The sequence below is a fragment of the Dipodomys merriami genome, unplaced genomic scaffold, assembly GCF_024711535.1.
Source record: "Dipodomys merriami isolate MVZ:Mamm:240054 unplaced genomic scaffold, mDipMer1.0.p SCAF_2291, whole genome shotgun sequence".
NCBI lineage: Eukaryota > Metazoa > Chordata > Mammalia > Rodentia > Heteromyidae > Dipodomys > Dipodomys merriami.
The window spans coordinates 11,277-17,651 of NW_027203706.1; the positions used below are offsets into that span (position 1 = coordinate 11,277).

General features: G+C 37.8%; 1 pseudogene; it reads left to right on the forward strand.

The window, feature by feature from the left end:
• Positions 1-1,135: 1,135 nt before the first annotated feature.
• On the forward strand, positions 1,136-2,387 carry LOC138835115 (vacuolar protein sorting-associated protein 37A pseudogene; annotated as a pseudogene).
• Positions 2,388-6,375: the final 3,988 nt, after the last annotated feature.

Genomic DNA, 6,375 nt, shown 5'->3' on the forward strand with positions numbered 1-6,375 from the left:
TGGTATATATACACGATGGAATTCTATGCCTCCATCAGAAAGAATGGCATTGCCCCATTTGTGAGGAAATGGACAGACTTGGAAAAAATTATATTAAGTGAAGTAAGCCAGGCCCAAAGAAACATAGGTCCCATGGTTTCCCTAATTTGCAATAACCAGTGTATGTATTGAGTCAAGCAGAAAAAGACAGATAAGTTGAAGTTAGGCAAAATGGACCTCAAGATAAGGACTGAAGTGTTTTTTCTTGCTTTCTATTGCTTCTAATGTTTTATAAAGTGATTTTTTTTTCGGTTGTGGGGCATGAACTCTGGGCCTGGGCATTGTCTCTGAGCTCTTCAGCTCAAGGCTAGTGCTCTACTTATTTAGCCACAGTGCTACTTCCAGCTTTTTCTGTTTATGTGGTACTGAGGAATTGAACCCAGGGCCTCCTGCATTCAAGGCAAGAACTCTAACACTGAGCGACCTTCCCAGCCCAGGGTTATATGTTGTTGTTGTTGTTGCTTGGTGTGTCCCTCCCCCACGGTATAACTCCTGTTTTCACTGTAGTTAATGTTGGTATAATTTGTGGAGGGGAAGGGAAAAACAAATTGTTTAAATAGGAACCCATTACAACAATGAAATATACAAGACATTAAGTTGAAAAATGAAATTTAGAACTTTGGGGAGGAGTCGGGGGACTAGATGGGGGAGAGGGGGTGTCGCAGCAGGGATGGCAAAGGGAAACAAAGGAGTAGGCAGCAATGCTTGATAAGAAATGTGCTCATGGTAGGACGAGGCCAGGCACGCCGAGCGCAGCCAGGTTACAATCTGACTGGCTAGCCAGTCTGGAGCACCTGGGCCTCCAAGGGTAGGATCCTGGTTGCTTGTGTCCTGCTTGACAATTTACCTCTCTCCAGCTCTCTCCAGTTATGTCATGGTCCCCCAAACCCGGGGACCAGGAACCTGGTTTACTTGGTAAAAGGCGCCGTTGGCTTGCCCCACGGCCTGCCCCTCTGCTCCTCCCCACACACACACAACCGGACTCGAACCTTGGGTATTTCAGGCCACTCCTCTGTAGCTGGAGACCTGCCAGGCAGCCTCTGGGAGAAGCAGGCCCAAACCTTGTAGGGCCTCCTGCCCCAGGGACGCGAGGAGGATGAGCTGGCTCTTTCCCCTGACCAAGAGCGCCTCCTTCTCCACAGCAGGATCCCTGGTGGTGGCCTCACCAGCCTCCAACAGCAGAAGCAGTGCTTGATCGAGTCCCTCCGGAACTCCCACTCCAGTATAGCTGAAATACAGAAAGATGTGGAATACAGATTGCCCTTCACTGTAAACAACTTGACAATTAACATTAATATAGTACTTCCTCCACAGTTTCCTCAGGAAAAACCAGCAATCAGTGTTTATCCACCAATCTGACATCCTTTAATGGATAAACATGGAATATATGTTACCTCTCAATTAGTAAGCAATTTTACAATACACTCAGATCTTGGAAAGATTAGCCAGAGTCTGTTGGATGAGTTTTGGAAGAATTCTCCTGTTTTAGCTCCCACTTCAACAGCATTTCCATACCTGTATAGTAACCCAGGTGGGCTGCCTCCTTATGCTTCTTAGGGTTTTCCATTTCTTCCTGCATATCCTCCTCAAGAAGCTAACAGAACATAACTTCTTTGTTACTGACACTGTTTCTTCTTCAACAAGTTATACAACAGCCAAGTCTGCTGCTCCTACATTTGGTGTCCTTTCAAGTCGGCCATTGCCTGTTCCCACAATGGAAACTTCAACACCTATAAGCCAAAATGGTTTTGGGTACAAGATGCCAGATGTCCCTGATGCATTTCCAGAACTCTCAGAATTGTGTCACAACTCACAGATATGAATGAACAAGAGGAAGTATTACTAGAACAGTTTGAGTTTACCTCAACTAAAACAAATTATTAATGACAAGGGTGATTTAGTAAAAAGTATTGAGGAATTAGCAAGAAAACTCTCCTCTTGGAGCCCAGTTTGGAAGCCAAAAGGCAAACTGTTTTAGATAAGTATGAGTTACTTACACAAATGAAATCTACGTTTGAAAAGAAGAGGCAGAGACAACATGAACTGAGTGAGAGTTGTAGTGCAAGTGCCCTACAGGCAAGATGGAAAGTCGCTGCACATGAAGCTGAGGAAGAATCTGATAATATTGCTGAAGATTTCTCGGAGGGAAAAACTGAAATAGATGATTTTCTCAGTAGCTTCATGGAAAAAAGAACAGTTTGCCACTGTAGAAGAGCCAAGGAAGAGAAACTTAAACAAGTGATAGCAATGCACAGCCAACTTCATGGTCCATTACAGATTTTCCTGAAAACATGGACCGCCAAGAGAGAAATGAGACATAAAACTAAGTACATTATTTTAGATTTAAGGTTTGTAAGTTGGCATTTCATTGAAATGGCTGAATTCAGATGTACTCTACATTGTTTAAAGAACTGAGATTGTTTTTTATATAGATTAGAATGATTATGATCTTTGCTTGGAAAATTTTTCTGCAGTATTTGCACTAAAAACGCCTATTTATCATTGATAAATCCTGTCCTTTTAAAATTTCACTGCTATTCTTATAATTAAATACCTTATGCATGTGATTTTAGTTTTAATATTTTATGAAAAGTACTTAATCTTGTACTTTTAATTTGAAACTGCCTCATTTCTTTATCAAGAATGATATCTTCTTTAGATTATTTTCCTCTCAGTAATTTTTAAGTACTTTCAGCTATGGAAAGATACCCACACCCTCTCTTTTTCTTTCTTTTTGAATAAAACTTTCAAAAGCAATTTGTTTTTAAATATTCATAATACCAGAAAATATCAAACCAGCCAATGTGCCAGATATATACCTATAACATATAAATATACCTATTATATATATATATATATATATATATATCTTTAATAAATAAAAAAATTCAAAAAATGTCTTAATTACATTGCTCATGTAATTGTAACCCCTCTGTATGGTATTTTCACAATAATAAAACTTTAAAAAATTAATTTAAAAAAAATTTAAAAAATATCTCCATGGAAACCTAATCACCTTTTTAATCCTTTCACAAGTCCTCTAAACTGAATGATATATTTTACATGTTACTCTGCTACCCCTACATATATTTTATTGTCCTAAGGAAACTCTTTAAAAGATAGTCTATTGATTGATATTTTGTGTGTCAACTTCCCAAAATATGTTCTGCCCTCAATCCAACTAAAAAATTCTCATCTTCATCTTCCTTTTTGAAAAGTGAACACCTGTCATTTAGATAAGAATCAATACATGATTTCATTCACCAGATATTCAAACTGTCATCTCAGTTGTCAGGAATAATAGAGTTCAATCAATATACTCATTTATTCTAGATCAAACTCTTTGATACATTCTCATGGCATTGATAACAAAACCAAGCATCAACATATATGACTTTATTTCATCTCATGTTCTCTCTGGAATGTTTAGAAAATTGTCTCTTAAATGTACAGCCACAGAGTAGCTATATTTAGTTGATTAATAAATTATTTTATTTACTAATCTATTTATTTCAGTAATGGGACTTGAACTCAGGGACTCAGTGTTATTGTTCCTTAAATTTTATGCTCATGGCTAGTGCTTTACCATTGCAGCCACATAAGAGGCTTACAGATTTACATGCCTGTGTGGGAATCGAGTCATGATCTGAGATGTCAGCCTCCTGAGTAGCTAGGACTACAGGTATGAGCCACCAGTGCCCAGTTTTATACTTAGTTTATTTTAAATTAGATTTATTCAGAAAGGCATCTAAGCAAAAATGCTATTTTTAATATTTTAAGATCCAAACTACCTCCAGAGTCCTCTCCTCATTGTTGATGGACTCATTTGCCCAGGGATGACTATTATTTGGGTCCTTATAAGAAATTTATGACAACATGTGAAAAGAAACAAATTTGTAATTTTATACTGGAAAGTCAGAGTCTAATTTGCAGGACTAAACATAGTGAATACTCTCCAGCTGTGAACGCGTGAAAACTATAGACAAGGATGATCAAGAATGGCCTCAGCTAGGATTCTAACCAGTGAATTCGAGGCTAGTAACCAGGGCAAATACAAGGCTTCATGGTTCAAATTTGATAATGAACTCTAAGGGGAGCAATGGACAATCATCTAAAAGACTAGCTGGGAGTGGGATTCTGCAGACGTTGTTGGTCATGAGCTTTTCCAACCTAATAGGGATTGAGATTTATTTACACATAATCTCTCCAGAAGAGGTCACTAACACCATGACTGTCCATTCATTGAATTGTGTCACACTAAACAATGTCATTTCATCAAAAGTGATTTAGAATTACCAAGATCATCTTGAAAGACATTTAAGATGACTCCTTTCTTTATTCCTTCTGAAAAACTTTGATGGATGAATCTGGGAAGATGAAGGACAAAGTTCACTCACTTTTGAGGCTGGGAAGGTGGCTCAGAGTGGTCGAGTGCTTGCCTCCAATACATGAGGCCCTGGGTTGGATTCCTCAGCACCATATAAACAGTAAAAACAAAAACAACAACAACAACAAAAACAAAGGCCAGAAGTGGCACTGTGGCTCTAGTGGTAGTGTTCTAGCCTTGAGCTGAAGAGCTCAATGACAGTAACCAGGCCTAGAGTTCAAGCCCCACAACACACAAAGAAAAAAAAATCACTTTTTTTTTGTTATTGTTCTCTTATGCCCGACAATGTTTTCTTCTCATAAGAATTTTGTTGAATATGAGATTCTAAACTTCTCTTTCTTTTTTAGTTTTGCTCTATTTTGTTATGTCTTTCTTCCATACTTTAAATATTCTCCTCCATTTAATTGTTGCTTGGAAAAATATAGAAGATTTTGATAAAATCTTTATCTTTGTCCCTCTGAAGTAAGGCTCCACTATGTGTGATTTTTCTTTCTTTTTTTAAATTTAATTTAATTTTATTGTAAAGGTGATGCAAAGAGGCTTTATAATTCCATAAGTAAGGTAGTGAGGTCATTTCTTGTCAAGCATTTTTACCCCTCCCTCATTTTTTCTTCCACTTTCCCTCTGACTCACCACAGCTAAGAGACATTGTGTTAGAACCAGACAGTCTTTCTTTTTCTCTTAAAAATATATTTTATTATTACTGTTCAGCTAATACACAGATGTATTGTACAGGTAAAGTTATAATTATGTAAGTCAGATAATAAATGTATTTCCTTTTGAACTCTGCCAGCCATTCCTTTGCTCTCTCCCAGTTTTTCTCTCCCATCCCTACTCACAGTTTCAGTTTAATTTAAATTTAAATTTTATTGTCCAGGTGTTGTACCTAGGGGTTACAGTCACATAAGTAAGTTAGTTAGTATATTTCTTGCTAACTTTTTACTCCTGCCTTCATTTTTCTCCTGCTTTCCCTTCCCCCAAGCCCTCCCCCAAAGTTGTACAGAACATTTCCAACATACGGTTTTGTGAGTATCACGGTTGAATTGGTTCTCATCTTTGTCCTTTGACTCACCATTTTTTGTTACCCTTCCCTAATTGACATAAACATTTATACAATACCCAGGGTACCAAAATCAAATACAGTGACAACAGGAATTATACCATAGGGGAAAGTACATGTAAAAGAAACAAAAAAAAATCCACATAGTACATTAAAAAAACAACAACAACAAAGAAAAACCTCCTGTGCCCATATCTTGGGATTCATTTTTCTTAGCATCATCTTATATGATCATATGTACATAGCTATTGAGCTATTCTGTTCATCTGCTAAGATTATCCTAGATGTATACTATTTATTACACATAAGGGAAACCATGGGACCTATGTTCTTTTGGGTCTGGCTTATTTCACTTAATATGATTTTTTTCCAAGTCCTTCCAAATGGGACCGTGTCATTCTTTCTGATAGAAGCATTGAATTCATATATATCTTCTTTTTGGTTGGTCATGGGGCTTGAACTCTGGGCCTGAGCACTGTTCCTTAGCTCTTCAGCTCAAGGCTAGAGCTCTACCACTTGAACTACATGCCACTTCTGGTTTCTCTGTTGATTTATTGGAGATAAGAGTGTCAAGGACTTTCCTGCCCAGGCTGGCTTTGAACACAATCCTCAGATCTCAGCTTCCTGAGTAGCTAGGATTATAAGCATGAGCCACCGGCACCCAGCATATATCACATTTTCTTGATCTATTCATCTATTGAGGGACAGTCAGTTCATTTTCTACATACTGTCTAATGAATACCACTGCTGCATTTGTTCTCCCTTTGTCCCACCTTTTCTGTGCCCCCCCATCCTTCAAATGACAAATAAAGGAAAATAACAAAAACAGCAGCACCAACACCAAAAATCTCATTTCCATCTCTTGGAATTCATTTCTTTAAATATTATT